The sequence below is a fragment of the Lagopus leucura genome, unplaced genomic scaffold (assembly GCF_019238085.1).
Source record: "Lagopus leucura isolate 7727_CA_CO unplaced genomic scaffold, USGS_WTPT01 Super-Scaffold_100009, whole genome shotgun sequence".
Taxonomy (NCBI): Eukaryota; Metazoa; Chordata; class Aves; order Galliformes; family Phasianidae; genus Lagopus; species Lagopus leucura.
In genome coordinates this window covers 19,458,941-19,478,968 of record NW_024962266.1, presented here as the reverse complement: position 1 = coordinate 19,478,968, position 20,028 = coordinate 19,458,941, and the positions used below count along the sequence as shown (strand labels likewise).

General features: G+C 41.9%; 1 protein-coding gene across 4 annotated transcripts in view; it reads right to left on the bottom strand.

Moving 5' to 3' along the window:
• The window catches only part of ST3GAL3 (ST3 beta-galactoside alpha-2,3-sialyltransferase 3), a 147,896-nt gene that overhangs the window by 73,519 nt on the left and 54,349 nt on the right, over positions 1–20,028 (bottom strand). The gene's annotated exons all lie outside the window — the stretch shown is intronic.

Genomic DNA, 20,028 nt, shown 5'->3' with positions numbered 1-20,028 from the left:
GAGTGTCTCAAACGGACAGCCCCGCTGGAGACCCCGAGCTCCAGAGCAACACAGCAGGTCCTCTCCTGATAGTCTCTATCAGCTAACTCGGGAAAAATGGATTCACTCACTACAGGGATTACGATCTCCCATATTGGAATTAGAAGTAAAAATACAAGAGTGGCTCTATCTGAAATAAAGGTAGGCAGATATGCAGCAGTAACAACAAAAACCTTCCCAACATGCCGGTGGCTGGCACAGCCTTGAGTTATCCATAGCAGATAGTGTGAGCTTTCATTCACTGGTTACTTAATTTCTTCTTTTGATATCAAGGTGTGCTTAAAAATCTAAGCCACCTTTGCCTGTTTTGCTTGTTGTTAGACAGATACTGAGTTACAGCAAGATTTCCTGGGCTCTGAGAGCAGTAAGATCAGTCCAAAGCAAAGCCTGGGGATCACAGCCACTGTGTTTCAGAGGAAGGAATAAAGCTCTGCTCAACTTTTAGCTTGGCATTTTTTCTGAAGGATTCATTAACTTGATTGCACAGCAGTAGGGAAAATCCTACCTGAGGATGCAAGCGAGAGGAGCAGATCAGGGTTCAAAATCTCTTCTCTAAAAATGGCAATAAGTGGATGTCCAAGGTGAAGTAAAGAAAAGGGCAAAGCGATAAAATATTTTCTCTTTAACTTTCACATAGCTTTCAAACGCTTTCAGCTCAACGGATTTCCTGAGCTTGATGTGGTTTGTCTAATCAGCAACTCCTATCCCTCCCAGAAACAGAGCACTCCTCCAAATATTTGTCCAGACTCCCCTGGAATCCATACAGACGCTCTGCAGCCGCTGCATTCCTTGGCAAGGAGTTGCCCAGGTGTATTACCTGATGCACAAAGAAGAGAATCGTTGGGGTTCTTTTTGATGCATTTAAGTAGAAACAGGTTATGCCGAAAGCTTTTATCAGTGTTTTTTCCCTTCTTTCTTTCATGCAGGAGAAGTTAAGGGAGAGCAGAGCTTAGCCAGAGCTTCTTGTGCTGTCTCCGTCGACCTGCAGGAAGTACAGCAGCATGTACACTTTGGTACAGCAATGCTGACTTAAAGCTCAGTCTTGTGTGGGAAGTGTTGACAAATTCCCTCTGGTAGACACTGAAATCATTCAACCAATTAACCAAGATTAGATTAGTTTTGAAAAATGGTACAAATAAGATGTGTGCAGCCACACATGCTTTTACTCAGCCATGTAACAGTAGGACATGTATTACATCAGGCACCAAAGGCTACGCCACATCAGGCCAGCAGTTCCAACTAAAACAAAAACCAGCAGCACACCTCCCACAAAAGTAAAATAACTTTCCACTAAGCAACAGTGGAATAAACTGACCTGGGACACAGTTTCTCTCCCATCTCGATCTGCTTGAAAGTCAAGGCAAGTAAGCAAAATAATCCTTACTTTTTAAAATATCTGTTCTACAGTAACATATCTACTACTCATATTAATACACAATTGTTCATAGCTTGTTCAGATCCTGTCTCAGTAAAGTCTACAAGCTAAGACCAGTTTGAAATACAGTCTATTTCCATTTGTTTAAGAGCTGAGAAGGGTTAAAATTGCTGGATTTTTTTTTCTTTGTCATCTACTAAGTTTCACACACCTAAGGTATTTCTTCTGCAAACTAAACACATCATGATTTTGCATACACAGACTCCAGCCTTCTCAGAGAGACAGGATGAGATTTTATTTTGGAATAGATTGGAAGTAGATCTGAAGTTTTAAGCACAGGAGATTTCAGACAGGCCCCACATTTCTTGCAGCCATCTGCAAGAAACAGCAGCACACTGTGGGGCTGGCCAGGATAGACCTGATGGCAGAAATAAGCAGCGAAGGAATAAACAGCAAGTTTACTTTTATTTGCTGTGCTAAAGAGCACAAGCAAGACAAAAAAAAAACTTAACATAGGAAAAGTGAATATAAAGGAATATAAGAACAACAAATTAGACTATAAATGACATAACAGAAGTCACAGAAAAGAAAGGGACAACATTGTGAAGTTTCAGCCAACCCTATTTGTGTAGATTCAGATGACAACAGGTTCACATTGCACGATCTTCAGTCATAGCAGCTGTGCAGGGCCATATCACACAGTGGTCATCTAAAAGTCTAGAAGTCTATGTTTAATTTCCCTTTTAAAGAATTTTCCTGGTAAGCAAGGTTGTTGCGTTGTGGTTTCTAAATTTCCCTTTGCAAGTTTAGCTAACACACTTGCTCCTTTTGTTTCTGCAGCTGAAAGTCTGATTTAATGAGAGATCGCACAGTTTGGTTTGCAGTTCAATCATTGCGTTCTTAAGCCTCTTTAAAATTCCTAGATGTATACAGTCCAGGGCGGGTGATTTAGTGCTCATTAGTTTTGCAGTGAGAGAGACCAGAGACGCTGCTCCATAGAGTGCTGGAGCTGCTGTTCCCAGCGTTCAGCCTCAAAACCAAAAGGCAGGAAGGCAGATTCACAAACCCACAACACAGAGGAGGGCAGAAGCTTGAACTGGATACAGTCTATCCTCCACCTCCTTCCTGTCTGAGAAGAAGCAGAGACAGTAAGACGAGCAAAGGAGAGGCTCCTGGTGGACAACTGGTGAAACAAGAGCCAACACTGCATTTATACAGCAGAGCCCTGATGTGGACTGCTCAAGAGGATCCCTCTGAGCCCCAGCTGGGCACTGGGGCCAGTACCGGGCTCCCCACTGCCAGAGGCACACTGCAATTAACTAAGGTGATTAAGAGATTGGAGCATCTGCCATGGGAAGGGAGGCTGAGAGCTGAGGTTGTTAGCCTTGAGCAGAGGGGATCAGGAGAATCTGAGTCATGTGTAAAAACGTCTGATGGGGGAATACAGAAGGCATAGACAGACTCTTCACAGTGGTGACTGATGTACAGGATAAGAAGTAATGCAGGAAAAAAATAAAAATCCCCAAATACAAGAAATCTCACTCAAAGTAAGAATTTTGTTTCCCCTGTGAGGGCAGTCAAATATCAGAACAGGCTGACTATAGAAGTCACGGATTTTTCATCTGTGGAGATATTCAATCCTACCTGAACACAGCCCTGAGCAACCTGCTTTGAGCACGGAGCTGGATGAGGGCATCCTCAGAGGTCCACACTCACCTCAAGGCGGTGATACGGCGATTCTTCCCCCCATAGCGCAAGGAACACTCGAAGTACAAAACCTCAAATCCTACTGTGGTCAAATCTCAAAAGCAAGGGTTTGGTGCAACTCCATTTTCATAAATAGAATCATTAAGGTTGGAAAAGACCGCTATGATCATCCAGTCCAACATCCACCTACCACCAGTACTGCCCACTGACTTCAGTGCCACATCTCCCTGTTTCTTGAACACCTCCATTGGCAGTAAGTGTTGCAGCTCTTGCCTCCATCAGCCTAATCAACTGATCAGATTACAAAATGGTAAAAAAGGCATTTAATTTGATCAATGAGTAGCTATTCCACTGAGCTAATGCTTGATGAGAGGGAGCTTGTGAAAATGGGACGAACGCCTGTGACTACAGAATATCATCCACTGGAATTCATCACTTAAATTTGCCAATGAACAAACCTGGAAATCAGTGTTAATGTCATCCCTTTCCTAATGTACCTGTCTTAAAACACACAAAGGTGATTTGAGCAATCAGTGCCTGTATTTTTATAAATCCTTAAGAGTCTGACTCTGAAATGAGTGCCCATACAAATGTAATGCCTGCTGCACAGTAGGTATAAGGAAAGCAAAGGCTTACTCCATTCATTTGATGCTGAGGATAAGCAAGAGAATAACCAAAATAAGGAAAAGTGAGCCTCAATGCTGTAGTTTAGTCTGAGGTCTCCTAAATTTGTAAATGCACAAAGTCCACGCACAGAATTTAACACCTTCCCAGTTTAAGAGATGAGGTAGAAGAACTGATGATAAGTAAATCAACATCAGAGCACTGTTACACAACTGGGTATAGTGCCAGGAGACTCAGGACTACAATGAAGCCAACAGTGCTGCTGCAGGCAAGGACGAAAGGACAATGACAGAGCGGAGATTAAAAGAACAAAAATGCCCAGCACGTCCAATGAGCATAAACATTATGGCATTGCTACAAACTGTTAAGTTCTGTTATAAGGGAAACAGATAGTAAAAATGACAACTTCTCCCCAATGTTTTTTTTAAGCTAGTCTTCAGAACAGTCTTTTGACAAACTACAGAAACTATGCAACTGCACAGGGAACGCTAATAATGAGCATAAACAGGAAAGCTGCTTCGCTTTTGTCCTCAAGTCAAATTAATATTTCAACAATCTGTCAATTCCTCTATTAGTCATAGCTCCCAACAACCATAGGGAATATCTTGAGAGGAGCAGAGAGATGGGCAAACTGTAAATGATGCAGCTCAGACCTATGATCTGGTTTCACAACGTGTACCCATGTACCATTTTGGCCAGCAGAACAACACATTTCCTGATCCCAAGCACACCGTGGGAATAATGCAGACTTCAGTTTATCTGGGCTGAGGTGTCATTTCCATGTAGGTCACTCCAAATGTAATGCCTCATATTTATTTACATGGAAACTACAACAGATACAAAGAGCACAATAACACTATTTGATAGAGAAAATTCTCAGGTACAAAATGCTATTTTTCAACACAGTCAACGCTATTAGCTATGCATTTTCACCTGTGATGAACAGGAGCCTACATGCCTTGCTCATGAAAATCTGCACGACTGTCTGGAGTGTGGCTCGTTGCCATTGCTGAAATGCACATCCACCTCTCACTGTCCCCACACCGTTTGGTGTTCATAAGTGCTCAGTAAGTGTCAATGAATGTCAGGGAATGAATTTCCCACATGGAGGAATGCAGTGCTATACCTTTGCTTAATAGAGATTTCCATGTCAGATGCCATTTTGTCAGGCTGCCCATCTGCTCTCATCTGTCACATGGTAACAAAATCTAATGGAATACTGGTGGGAAGGTTCCACCTCTGTTATTTCCTCTATTAGTTTTTCTGCCTGGTTACAAGCTATAGGTCTAAACACTGGAAAGTATAATCAGCTCAAGCCAAAAGAAAACCTATTCTCTTTCCCCATACGTAAAATGCATTGCCAGTTGTCTGTGTACCTAAAGGCAATAAAGTGCCCGCCCTCTCTCTTCATCAGCATAGTTCACAGCACCTGAAAACTACAAAATAAAAAAGGGATCAAAGGAATCAACATTTAGAAGCTAATCCTTAACCTTTATAACCTCTATTATGTTAGTTATACGGTCACTTTACAGTGACTTCCATCATCATGGCATGTTACTGTTATTTGTTAATAAAATGTGGCTCCGCTCTTCTGCAATACAGAGATGTCCCTCATGATGGCCACACATTAGAGAGATTCCATCCTTCTCCAATTAATAAACATAACTGAGAAATACAGCATAAAAACAAATGGGTTCTCTAACCGACCTTGAGCTCAGAGGCAGCACTGCACATTCACACCATATAATACAACATTGCACAAGGACTTCAAGCTATCGCTGAGACAAGCTGGGATGCACGTGGTGGCACACCATGCAGACGCAAAAGCTTCATCCTAAAAGCAGCAGAGCCATGTCAGAGAGAATAAAACCACCCAAAAGAGCTCTTCACTCTGGCACAGCCATCAGTCAGGTTCACCTCCAGCCAGGTTCGCCTCCATCATCTCTTGCCCAGTGCCTGTACCCCTTGGCACACTGCTCAAACTTAGCACATTTCAACTCACAGGGTAGTTTATGGAAACAACTGACAAAGACCATGCAATTTAAATCTAGTTTATATTCCTCCAGCCGGACAGATGAGCAATCATATGCCTTGTCTTGCATTTTTTCCCCCTCGTCTCAGGTATCCAGACATAAAGATGAAATAATTTTGAATACTTTTACAGGAAAGTATCATCCAATAATTCAACTGTGCAATTAAATTCACTACAGACTTGCAAACAGCTTGTAAGAGCTGTTTGAACGTTCCCAGGCTTGCATGGAAAAAGATTTTATGTTTAACTAAGCTAAGAATTAAGTGGTTGGCATTAACGGCCCACAGAGCCCTGTGGAGGCCAATAAGCCTGAATTTAATAAAGTGGAAGAGGAACAGTTAGTGATAGGAGAAAGATCTTGTCACTGGAAGTATGACAAATGAGAAGGGTGAACTTAATAGCAGTTTTACAAGAGACTAGAAGGAGCAATACAAGTGTAAACAAGAGGAGAAATATGCACATCACTGTAATGAGTCCAAAAAAGAGAAAGTCCCAGGTCAGGGCTCAGCTATGTTAGGAGGAGGCAGCTTAATGCTGTTCGTAGAACAATTCTGGAGCAGAATCCCACGGGTTATGCCTCTACATGGGTATACTATTTGGGTCACATTTAGCAATTGGGACGTGTTTTTTAGCAACACAGATTCAGGACTTGCTGATTCATACAAGCCAACCCAGATCATGAAGTGTTTGGGTTCTCTTTTCCTGTTAAAGTCTTCATTATTTACTGCCTGCAAGATTGCACTGACACTCTTGCCAAAACTCATTCCTGATATTTCCAATGTACGTTCCAAAACAAAAATAGTTGGCACCACACCAAATGTTAAAATAAGATTATCATCCCACTGCCAAAGAGGTCCTCCAGGTTCAGAGACAAAGAGAAATCACAAACTGTGGTGCACCAGAAGGAGTTTGACAAGTGTTTTCACCAAAATGGTATCCCAGCATAGTGGGAGACATGGTGGTTTACAGGAGAGAAGTATTTTAGCATGAAGGAAAAAGGTAGATAAGGCAGCAGCTCATAGCCTCAAGGCAACACAGGGAGGACAGCATGCAGAACTGCAAAATGGGCAGAGACATTCAGTACAGGAAGGACAGAATAATCTTTTGCCAGCAGAATAATCTAGTAGCCTCTAGGAATGTTACCAACACTGTCAATCACAACGTTAATCAGACCAAAGCTGAGGTCCTGTTGTGCTAAGCGCTACAAAACGGAGACCACTGACCAGCCCTGCACTGAAGGAAACGTCTGTCATTCATGCAGATGAGGGAAAGGCAACACAAATCCCACAAGCAAGGGAACTAGACAATGGCAGCAGTTATTTTAGCTCCATAATCTGAGAAACAGGTTTAGGTAAGAATGAAATGATGCAGTATGAAGAAACTAAGGCATAACTTGCATGAAATACAGTGATTTTAGGAAATCTGGAAAGTTCTAAGGCAGCTGTGGGCAACAGAGTCAGCAAGGCCTTAGAATACAGATGTAAATGAGCCGGTTCAGTAACGTGGCAAATTTAAGGAAGTTCAGATTGAAAAGCTGAAAAGAATTCCACAGTCCAACCACCTTCAGAATTTGTTTGAATTTCTTGTATCTATTTAGCTATTGCAGCTCTTTAAACTTTCCTAAACCCAAGGTGACCTTTAAAAAAAAAAAAAAAACCTGAAAAATTTGCCAGCACATACAAACATATTCTAAAACATGCTGTCCGGAACAAACAGTCTTCAGAACAGGGCACCAAATAGTCTCTATAATAAACCAAGAGCAATTAGTCTGCTGGGAAACAAATTAGCTCGTTTCGTTTCAACAGAGTAAAGGTGGCTGCAGGGCTCCAGGGACGATGTGAACTATGATGTCTTTTACTGAGCTACCCTTCCTGGAAGTCCACCAGTTTGCACCTGCCAGATGGAACTGACAGAACTTCCACAGCCTGGGACACAAAGCCGTGCGCTGGCCTGCGGAAAACAAGCAGTACCCTGCTCCCTTTGCTCCTTGGAAAACAACAAGCAGTACCCTGCTCCCTTTGCTCCTTTAAAGCATCCCTCCAAGAGCAAGAAACTTCTGGAGCACCAGTACAGACTGTCCTTAGCCTCTTCTTTGTCTTTGATGCAGTAGGATCCTGCTGCACAAGAGGGTTGATGGAGCTGAAAGGAGAGCACTGGGGACAAGCTCGAGAGCAATGGAAGAGTTCATCTTGCATGGGAGAGAAAGGACAGGAGGTAATGGCCTTAAGTTGCTCCAGGGGAAGTTTAGGGAGTCACCACCCCTGGAGGTGTTCAAGAACCATGGGGATGCGGCCCACAGTGGTCAGTAGGCATGCTGGGGCAGTTCGGGCTGGATGATCTTTGAGGTCTTTTCCAACCTTAATAGTTCAGTGATCCGATGATTCTAAGACTGCTATGAAAAGCAATATTGCAGAGTCAGAGTTGACTCTTCACCACAGCCTCCCAAATCTTCAAGCAGCTAATGAAACAAAGAGATTGATATTAGGTTTTTTCAGAAGTTTGCATCTGCTTAATTTAATGCGTTTGTTTTGCAGCTACTTACAAGCTACTGATCCAGAATTTAAACTGTGATTTCTTAGAAAAATTGCTCTTATGTTTTGTTCTGTTAAGTGGTCTGATGAGCAAAAGTTGCATTGCAACTTACAAAAAAAAAAACAAAACAAAAACAAACCAACACACAATCACAAATCTACAGAAAATGTAGCAGGCAACCACTCTTAACATGTGGAAAGTGGGACAAACTTGGAAATCTCCATTGTTGTGTACCTAACTCTTAAAATGGGATTTGTCAGATCTGAGGTGTTAGGAAGGAAACTCAGCAGAAGTTGGTAGTTGTGCCATGCTAAAAAATGAATGTACAGAAGTGAAACTCCCAGAACTCTACAAAACCTTATGTCCCAATAGCACTTAAAGCACCTGTTATAAGCTGGCCTTCCCACTTAATTTTTTACCACCTAACAGCCACAGAGTATTCATTAAGCTGTTGAGGGCTCTTCCTAAACCAGATGTCTTGTGTCTTTCTGGATTATATCCCCCAGAAGGCAGAACGCAGCTTCATGCTCTCCAAACACCAGTAACTCTGATCATTACTCAGTTCATCAACCACACGTAACAATCCCTTGAGCATTTCCAGATAGGCAGCCCAATCCTGTTAGATAAAGCCTGCAGGAACCTCTTCGCTTTCCTCTTATGCTTCTCCCCTCTCCTCTGCCTTTATTGAAGCTCTTGCATCTTCAGAGAGCAAGATTTCTTTAGATTAGCTAAAGAGAGGATTATCTCAGAATAAACGGCCCTCCCGGTATCACTTTATTTGAATTACTTGATCTTCTAATTGTTTATCATAAAACAACATTCAAATATTTTGAAACCTTAACTGAATAAAGACAGTTCTGTCAGTGAAAATATTTACAGGAGACTCACTAATTGAGATGGATTCCAGCTTCCTGAATCTCATTACAGTAAGCTGGGCACTGCTGCGAAAGTGAAACAAATAGGAGATGAAGAAAAGCAAACATTTAGAAATGCAAACAACTGCACAGATTGACATTAATCATTACAAAAATTTGGTGAAAACCATCACTGTGATTGGCATCCGTCAAAATATCTCAGTGATTCCTCAGTGCACAGCTATGGCTGGAATGGAGAAAGCAAACCTGCAACAGGCAGCACCACATATTTCACAGAGCTCTCAACTTCTAAGTGAATCATATATATATTATTTTGGTGATGCAGTGGCACAGGCTGCCCAAGGAGGTGGTGGGGTCACTATCCTTGGAGGTGTCCAAGAAACATGGAGAAATGACACCCATGCAGATTTTCTCCATTCCTAAAGGTGTTCAAGGCCAGGTTGGATGGGGCCCTGGGCAGCCTGGTGTTAAATGGGGAGGTTGGTGGCCCTGCCTGTGGTAGGGGGGTTGGAGATTCATGATCCTTGAGGTCCCTTCCAACCCTGGCCATTCTGTGATTCTATGTGACACTGAGGGACGTAGTCAGTAGGCATGGTGGGGTGGGTTGGGGTTATTTGGGGTTAGACTGGAACATCTTAGAGGTCTTTTCCAGCATTAATGATTCCATGATTCTGGTATCTTAGAGCACCCTAACAGCGGTATGTCCTACTGGAGAACCTGTCACTATTCCCTCCTTCTCAGAGGGTGCAATGTCCTGAGCTAAAGGCAAACCTTATTACCTGAGAACGTGAAACTTCTGCTGTGGGCAAGCATGGACTGTTCTTTAGGCTTTTTGTAGTTCTGGTCAAGCCAACTTTGCTCAGCCAGCTTGGTCATCTACTATGCATGTTTTTGGGCACAGTGGAAACATGCTAGCCAAATGTCTTCATTCAGTGACATAATGGGTAGGTGGGGACTGCAGTGGTTGAGCATATCCCACGATGAACAGAAGGGAAGTGGAGATCAGCTAAGGGGGTAGATAGGGGTTTGACTTAAATTGAGCGTGGGGAAGGTGAAGGAAGGGTGATTACTTACATTTGATTGTGTTCTTTTCCCAGTACTAAAAATAAGTGATCAGAAGTTATTATAAACCAGCAACAAATCAGGTAAACATTCAGTGAGGTTTTTTTTTTTTTGAACTCTTAACCTTATTGCCAGCAACAAGTAATAGTTCAAAAATCTCTGCATTTCACTATCACCAATTTGTCTTTTCCCCATTACATTTCCATCATTTATTTAACGTTTTCCATTATCAAGGTCAGCTTACCCTTCTTTTATGTTGGATGACTGAAAGCTTAGGAATGCAGCTGTCTGCAAGAGGAGGTCTTGAACTTCATACTCCAGTAAGGCCCGATTTGCTATTACGGCTTTAATTTAGTTTCCTTCTGAGGAAATTAGGTTCTACTCATACGAATAACAACAAAACCTGTTAACTCTAGTTTCCTCTCATTTCCTGTCTGGACGTTGTTTAGAAGTCCCTCATTTATAGCAATTCCTAATAATACAACGCCAATGAACGAAGAACATGCTTCACAAAGAAGAGATGGAGGAGACAGGCACCTCAAACCTTCCCCTATATTCTGACCAAGGAGCAGACACCAAGCACAATTCCATGCATCACTGAGGTAGGAGGAGAGAACAGAACAATTCTGTCTTTCTTCTCAGAAAAGGAGCCTACTGTTTTCTTGCTAACATACCTTCCTGACTGAGCCCAGGTGGAGTGTTTTGCTGGTTGAGCAGACGTTTTAGCAGGACACCATAGCCAAGAAAGGCCAACAGCTTCTCTACAGATGTTTTTACTGAGCCAAATTTCTTTACCCTTGATAGACAAGGAAACCCCACGTGAAATGAGCAGTTACAGAGCAGAAGTAAACAAGCCTAGCATTTATAAACTGTTTGGTATACTGTTGTTCCATAAATAGTTGTTGTTACTCAGGAGATCAGAACTGTGCAAAGGAGAAATGCCTGGTACGTGTGCTGACTAAAATCCACAACAAGGGAGAAAACAACAAAGAAAAGTTAGTGGTTTTCTTATTTTAGTTTTCTTTGCTTAAGCCAGAACCTGTAAGCATACTTTGCCTCCTTCAAATACTGGACATCCTTCCTCCACAGTTCCAAGAGCAGCGGAGACAAGTCCAGCAACCACAGACTGCGTGCTAGTCTGCTCAGCAGGGCCTCGGGGCCAACATCTTCCTCTACAAATGCCTCAACTCCACAGACAATGTTTAAGAAACAAATCAAAAGCAAAAAAAGAGTTGGCCCCCACCTGCTCCAGAGGGCTGCCTGTTTGGACAAAGGTTGTGTTCAGACTGCCTGGAGCGGGATATCATAGCTTAAAATACCAACCCAGCCATCAAGTTATACATTTACAAACAAACTCTTAAAATCTAAACAAAGCTTGCAGAGTAGATAGCTGTGCTGCTATCCTTAATTCACTGCCTGGTGAAGCAGCTGGTGCAGCTCTGAGCTTCCCTTGAGACCATCCCCCAGTCGGCCCTCTCTTTCCAAAATGGAGCTCCCACCACAACAGCTGCTGTCCAAAGCACTTTATTGCAATGCAGAACCCCCGGCACAGAGCCCATGGCAGCTGCAGGACAGGGAATTCCACCTTTACTGAAGCATTTGGGAAGTGCTTGCATTCTAACTGCTCACTCATGGGCAAGTCTTCCCTCTCGGTGTAAACCTTTTCATTCCTACATAAATTAGTTGAATTCTCAGGAATCTGTCTATGATACTGACATCGCTGCCAACCGTGCAATTCTGCTTCTGTCCCAGAGTATGCAGTGGTGTAAACATGAACACATCACAGATCAGAAACAATCCGAAACACGTGGCATATCAATTTAGAAAGTACGAGTAGTCCATATAAAACCCTATAAAATGACCACCTTTCAATTGGTTGATTGGTTTCTGCAACAGAAAATATGTATTATCTGAAACACACACAGTTCTGAAGCTTTCATCATCTGGTTAGACTTGGAAGAGTAACAAATCAGCTCTGTTGGTCCAATGATCTTCAGGAAAATGACAACGAAACAGTTCTCTTAAGAGAGCTAGACAGTTGTTCTGGTTTATGAATGAAGCACTGGGGAAAGCTAGGGCACTCAAAGGAAGCTTCCTAACTTGTAAAACAATGACTCAAAGTACCTTAAGAGAAAAAGACTACAGTAGGTCTCGAAATGATGGCAAATCACAAAAAAAAAGAAAATAGCAATTCATTTGTGGATTTTATTTTGGTGCACGGTTACCTTAAAATTAAAATAAAAGGTACCAAGAAAATAACAGCTGAAACAACTTACACTGCCTGCGCTGCAGTGAAGTCAGAGCTGCTACAAAATTATCTGAACAATATCCTCCAGTGACTTTTCACATTGCTGCAGTCAAAAGAGAATTTTTTATCTTTCTCGTTTTTATCTTTATTTGCCTAATGTAAAGTTAGAGGGCTCCCCAGACTCCCTGTAAATTAGCCTAACAATCTTGCATCAATTAGGCTTGCTTTTCATCCATATTCTCAGCCAGTGTACATTGGCTCGGTGACAGCATTTGGATCCTGAAACATTTCAATAATAGAACAAAGTGTGACAGCAACAGAGGAGGAGGGAAAGGTAGCAGAGAAAATAAACTGATTTGAAATCTATTCCCAAATAGGAAACTTGCTCATTCTCAACTGCCTGCTGTGGTTTTGATCAATTACCTCTCTGCAACCAAATGCAGAAAACTCTGAGAGATGCTGCACACTTGTTTACAGTGAGGAGAAAGCACTGGTGACACACAGAGCATCAGAGACACCAGGGAACTTCCTGAGGTTCTGGGAAGATGAGGGGCTATGCCAGTAACGATGAACTGGAGAGCTGGAGTTGGAGTTTTAATAAAACAAGAAACACACAGGAAAGCTTTCCCGAGGGGATTTGTGAGTAATAGAAAAGAAGTCAAGGCATGCATATATAAAAAGCACGGTAATAAAGAGCTCAATCTACACACTGATATTTTCAGTTTAACTGTATGTTATTAGTATTGTTTACATAAAGTTATCAGAACAAAACTAAAAGTGTTATATGGATCATGGGTAAGTGAAGAAAGCATTTAAATGGAATTTACATCGATAACTGAAATAAGCATTTAATTGGATTCCCACACATTCAGATCCTCAAGCAATCTTTGCCCCAAGATTTCTCCGGAGTGTGATATTATTGCTATAGCTTTTGAGTAGACAGGCCACAGCAACAGAGCCCAAATACTCACCCACAATAAAAGATGCTTGGTTGGTGGCATACATTAAATTAATTGTTTCTGTTACTATCATGCATGTTCACAATTACAGCTATTTATTCCTACATTTGCAAAGTCGTCCTTTTTTTTTTTTTTTTTTTGGATAAAGTTCAGAATTCCAACATAACTATGTGGCATGAGATGAAATGGATTCACATAGGAGTGAGAGCACACACGCTCAGCACCTTTTTTTCAAAGTCAGAAAAGAACACACACCCTAGAATCATAGTATTGTAAAGGCTGGACCTCTAAGATCATTCAGCCCAACCCCATCCCACCCCACCATGCCCCTCAGTGTCACATCCCCATGGTTCTAGAACATCTCCAGGGATGGGGATCCCTACATAGAATCTTCTGTCAAGATCAGTACATATACCAATGAATGGAATGTACGTGTACCACTTTGAAACATTTTTTTTTTTTAAAGTTAAAAACAGTCAACGTGGATTAGAGAGGACAACCTGCATGAACTAGAGGTGGAACTGGACACCCATCTGGTGTCCATGCTGGTAGAGTCACTGCAGTGTCATCACCTGGGCTCTTCGCTCTCATGCTGCACCCCTGGTTGGGTTGGTACACTGATTTGGTAATTCCATAAACAACATCAGTGAACCAATCTGGATTAAAAATAATCTTGCACAAAAGGAATAGATGGATGGGGGAGAAGACCAACGTTTGGATATAAGGATTATTTCACTTATGCAGGTTATGGCACTATCCACAGGCATTTATACTAGCTCAGGACGTGGAGCAGCACAATGGACAGCAAGGACCCTTACACTACCAATGCCAAGATGAAAAGAGAATGCAGAAGCAAAACCTGACTTTTTTTTTTTTTTTTTTAAAATCTTTTTAAAATCTACTCTTGCTTTGGACCCCCTCTCCTTGAACCTGATGGCAGCAGCATGCACATCTTCACAGGCTGTCAAACGGCAGCAGGGAGCTGTTGCCACGTACGTTTGCTCTCAAGTACAAGCTCCCAGCTGGTTCATCAGAACTCAAGTGCTAGCACTAAAGTTTGCACAGCTATGTGCTCATCCCTGCAATCACTGTCACTGCCCCCTACAACAAAAATGAATGCGGAGAAACTGTCACAGACAGATGAGCTGTTTGACCACACTCTTTAAACACAGCTTTGGTTGCCACCCGAACCAGTGGTTCACAACAAAACTGCACATCAGTTATCAAATGTTGCCACTTAACTGCCAGCTTCCTCCTGGAGCCCATACAGGTGGAACCATCCGAAGCAGTCAGTGCACTGTAAAGGGCAATCCAATTGCCACGGTTACAAAAGGCAACAACAGCTCAGACAGCAATTCTGGCTTAAACATTAAATGCACATCTTCCAACAGACTGTGCTGTCCATGCTCTGAAGCACAGTCAGCTGTGACAAAGTATTTTCCAAAGCATTTTGCTTTAAAAAAGTCATCCCCTTTGTGTTTTCAAACCGTGTATAATACCCAGCAGACTAACCATGAAGGTGAAAGAGTGAGAAAAGCAAAACACACAGGGAAAAAAGGCACTATTTGACAAAATTCCAACCTCAGTAATGCAACAAACATTTCCTTAGTTTTTGCTGTGAGAACAGGCAGCGTAAGCAAGGTGCTGTTCATAGATTATAACTAATTCAGCACATAAATGTATATATAATAGCGTGCATCCTATAAAATTAAGAGCATTCCCCACTGCACCTGAAGAGACCAAAAATTGTGCAGAAGGCAGCTTCTGCTACAGTCAGGGAACAGTCCCAAAGTGACACAGCAGTTCTCACTGGCAAACTAACTACCCAGCCTACTTCTTCAGTGAGCTCTCCAGAACCACATGAAGCTGCTGTCCTTTGGATTCTTGCTCTCTTTAAGCAGCTAATCCAAAAGGAAACAGCAGTCACCTTCCCTGGCAGTGGCTGAGCAACTGTGCTTGTGCCATGCCACTTCAATACAAAGCCATGCTGCATCCAGCAGCAATTCATGAAGTACTAGGACAGATAAACTTGAATGAAGTCACAGAATCACAGAATTATAAAGATTGGAAATCCCTCTAAGATCATCCAGTTTAACCCCAACCCACCCCACTATGTCCAGCCAGTACACATCCCTCAGTGCCACATCACCAAAGTGTGAAATGCCTTCAGGGACGGTGACCACCTCCCTGGGCAGCCTGTGCCAGCGCACCACTGCTCTTTAGTAGAAGAATATTTTCCTATTAGATTAGATCTGCTAGCAGTCCTTAGGTCTGTTAACACATAAACTCAGCCCAGAGTTTGAGTTGCCAGCAAAGGCAGAGCCTTAGAAGACAGTTCTAAGGAGCAGAGTAATTATTGTTTCTGAATAGCAACAAAGCAAGAAAGTGGGAAATGGAAAGGTGTTTCTGTGTGCTTATTTTAGGAGGCACAAGTTCCTGGAATGGGATATGGAAATGAATAAGGAACTATCATGGATGAGGGGACTGTACTGGCAGTCATGCTGATTCCTATTAAGGCCTCTGCTAACACCCCAGTTCCACCTGAAGCCGCAGGCTACACAGAATTCTGGATGTACAAATGCTTTTACCTGAAGAACAAAAGCTGCACAAACTACATTTGCATTACAGCAATGGCAAAAACAAATCTGCCAGGCTCTGTTTGTGATGCAGAAGGCACTCTGGGGCTGTGCCAGCTGCACACGCCTGGGCTGGGTAAGCAAAGAAAGGCTCCGGATTCTGAGACCTACAGACCTGAAGTCTCTTGAGGGAACATGTGCAGCAGAAAATACAGAAGAATGACTGGAGAGAAAGCCACTGAAATCTATGTCTGGAGAATATCTCCGTTATGTATTCACCACCAATATGAAAGCTTAAAGCATTTTGAACTTTATGTACAAAGAAACAGTTCAGCATGAAAATATAAACCCAGCAGAGTTTATGAGAGAGCTGTTTTTCCTCAGAGTAGGCTGCTGTATTTAAAAAGAACCCAAAGATGAAAAATGTGAAGAATACGCCAGTTGGTAATCCACAGAAAGCTTGCACCAAAAATAACCAAACAAATGAAATAGATTTTTTTTTACTGCACTGACTTAAATAAGTTTCTATTAATGCATATAGAACTATTTACCAGTACCAACTCACTTGAAAGAGATGCTTACTCTCGTATCCTTAGTGCTATACAGTCTTACACATCTGAATCACAAACGTTGAAGTCACTATTCTGGTCACAGCAGCTATCGTGCTGTTGTACATCATGCTTGCCTACCCTCTGTTACTCTGAAATCCTTTCAGATACTCCTCCTTTCTTTAAATACCACTTCCCCATTTTCTCGAACCAAGCACAGATTCACAAGGCTGAAAGGCCGCAATCCCTGTGTTTATTGCCTCCTTGAATTTCTAGTGTTCACTGCCAGCTTACAAGAGTTTGTGGTTGGAAAATTATCAGCTGAACTGTCCCGGGCTGGCATGTTAACCACAAACCAAGGGCAGAGGTCTCCTTTCTCATTCGATAAAGAATAGGGCATAGAAAAAGAACTGCACACAGGCAGCATCGTTTCCACAGCAAGGCCAGACACGCAGGAGACTGCAGTGTTAACACAAACACAAGTGAGTGCCTTCTACAGAAAGGTCAAAGCACCAGCTCCAGACTTGTAGGCGACCTCAGACCTACTAAAAATAGTCTAATTCACTGAATAAAGACCCAGTGATGCCATTTTACCAAAGATGCTTGCCATTTCCTTTGTCTCCTTCAGAAACCAATAACTTTACTTCAGACCCATTTTTAAGAGGCAGCATCAGACTGTCTGGTGAAATGAAGACTTATCTAACCACATTCCAGCAGCAGAACTGCTCTGGGTGCAGTGAGCACCAGGTGCAAGCCAGCTCCTGCACTGAGATGCAATACTGAGAGCATGCGTCCATCTCTCTTGCTGGACAATGGCTGTCATGACTCACACTGCAGCACATTTCTATGAAGCTATGCCAGTCTGTCTCTAAGTCATACTAGTAATCAAAAAATTACACCCAAAAACACATTAAGTTCAAAGAACAACAACAAAAAACTGGTATGGACATGACAAATTATATGACCTAATACTCATTTAGCCCTATCATCATTGTCCTCTGGCCATTACTTTGGTATGAAGTCTAAGAAACAGGGCATATTATGGAATGCCCTGGGTTGGAAGGGATCTAAAAAAATCACCCAGTTCTCACCCATCTGCCATGTGTGGCATATATATAAAGCTATCCTCAAAATGTGTTTAGGTTCCAGCCTCCTGTAACAAGAGATTTTCTTGCCATAGACTGTTACCCATGACTGTCATGGTCAACAGAACTTGATTTCAGTTAATATCTCAAATCTCGTAATGAAAGCAGCAATCACCCAAACAGTCTCCACAGAGTTCACCGCTTTACACACAGCTGCCAACACCTTCTGTCCTCCGATTACATCAGTCTGAAAAGATGAAATCTATTCAATTTTTTTTGAGTGTGGAAATAGCTGTTTGTTTATTCCTTGTTTTCAACATATATACCTAATTCTTCTACATCTGTTTCATAATCAGATCAAGAGACTTAGATCTAACATTGCAGGTGGAGGTGCAAGGTGGGAGATGCAGTGGGATAACACATTCCTGGTTTTCCTGCATTATTATTCTCATATGTCCAGTAAGTCACGGAACCATCCACAGTAATTCAGTATTTCTCTCCTGATTTGCAAGGCATAACTGAGTCCATCAGTGGACATACGCTGTCAGATATTAGCAGCTTCTCAATAAACACTGCATCCTATCTAGCAGGACTGAACCTCATCTGACATTTTGTTGTCCCATCACTTGGTGCTGTGAAATCCCTGTGACATTCTTCCTACTCAGCTCCTGGTCTTCCTACCTGGAAAAATGCGTCAGCGTTTTACTACTCATCCACTGTTCCAAATATTTTATGAGCACTTGGACCAGCACAGACCCCAGCACACATTCTCCAGAGAACAGCAGGAGAAATGTAGCTGCATTGTCCAACCTTCTCTTTTACTTTTTTTTTCCATATGGTTTTCAACCTTTACCAAGTCACTACCTAATCTCTGCAGGATTAAACCAGTTTAATTTCCCAACAGTCCTTGAGTCCTTAAGCCTTTTATGTTCTTTCAAAGATATCCAGACATGTTGTACTAGTTAAATTACCTTCACCAAATGCTCATCCAGCCATCCAAACATGAGCAGATTTACAAGGCCAGACTTCCTGCCACAGAAGACAACTTGACTCCTCTCTCCTATCGCCTTTATTCTTGTGAACACCAATTCTGGTTTTTTTTCTTTTTCTTTCTTTTTTTTTTTTTTTATTTTTATTTTTAACCGTTTCTACCAAGTTGCCTAATATAGAAACCAGGCTGTCTAAGAGTTTCCAGTTTCCCAAATGCTCCACGGGCCCCTCTTTGAAAGCCTGACACGTTTACTGCTTTTCATTCTTCCATTCTAAGGCCAATTTAAGCAACGATTGTACACAACCATGTGTAACTCAGCAACTTCATCACTGAGCCCTTCACAAAGTAAGAACTTTTCCTAGCAATTCAATGTGCCAATTTGCTCCAAAACGTCAACCTTCTGTCAGCTTTCCCCAGCTTGTCCCCCATAAAGGCAACCTCCACATGGGAACTACTCTGCAGTGAATAGCAATGCAAATAACTTCCCTGCTATGGCTTTACCTTCCGTTAGCTCACACGGAATATTAGGTTCACCTATCAGCCCATCAGGATCTCTGGCACACTTTCTGCTTTTGACAGACAAAAAGCTTTATTATTTTTCATGCCTTTGTAAAGTTGTTCCTCAACATTTTCTGGCCTACTCCATTATGGTTTATATTTAACTTGCCAAAGTTAATGCTTTTTCCTATTCTATTCATTCGGATAAGACTCTTGCTTAAGAAAGATGACTTGTTTCTAAGGAGCCTTGTTTACGTTACTGTTTCCCCTCCCAAATAAGACTTTCACCACTGAAACTGGATACAGTACTACAGACTTGTGTTCTTCGCTTTTTTTTCTTTTCCTTTTTTTTTTTGGTTAAGATTGTAATGAATTTGACACACAAACATAATTTCTCAACTTACGCATGTACACAAGACCCTGAAACAACATTTCACTATGATATTTTGTTAAGACTACAGGAAACCTTTTTAGTCTGCTTCCAAGACAGAGTTTTTCTATCTTAAAGGTATAATCTGCATTTGTTCCTTCCAGATGTCTCACTTCATACTTGGACATCTTAACATACATTTTGTTGGACTGTGGCCATCTAAATCAGGCAATCCAGACTGTTCCCTGAAACTACGCAATCATTTATTGAGCACAACCCAATAAATGTACTATGCATGCTTAACCTAGGATTTTTTCCAGCTAGGATTATTAATGAAGACAGTAAGTGCTGCTCCAATGAGAACCGACTGACTGAGGACCCCATGAAAATAACTTAATACAGTCTTTCCTTACCAGCAACTGCATTTTGAGATTTCTCAGGGCATTGCTCTTTAATCCATCTTGTGCATGTTCATGCTTGATGAAGTCAGAAGTCACATTTTTACCA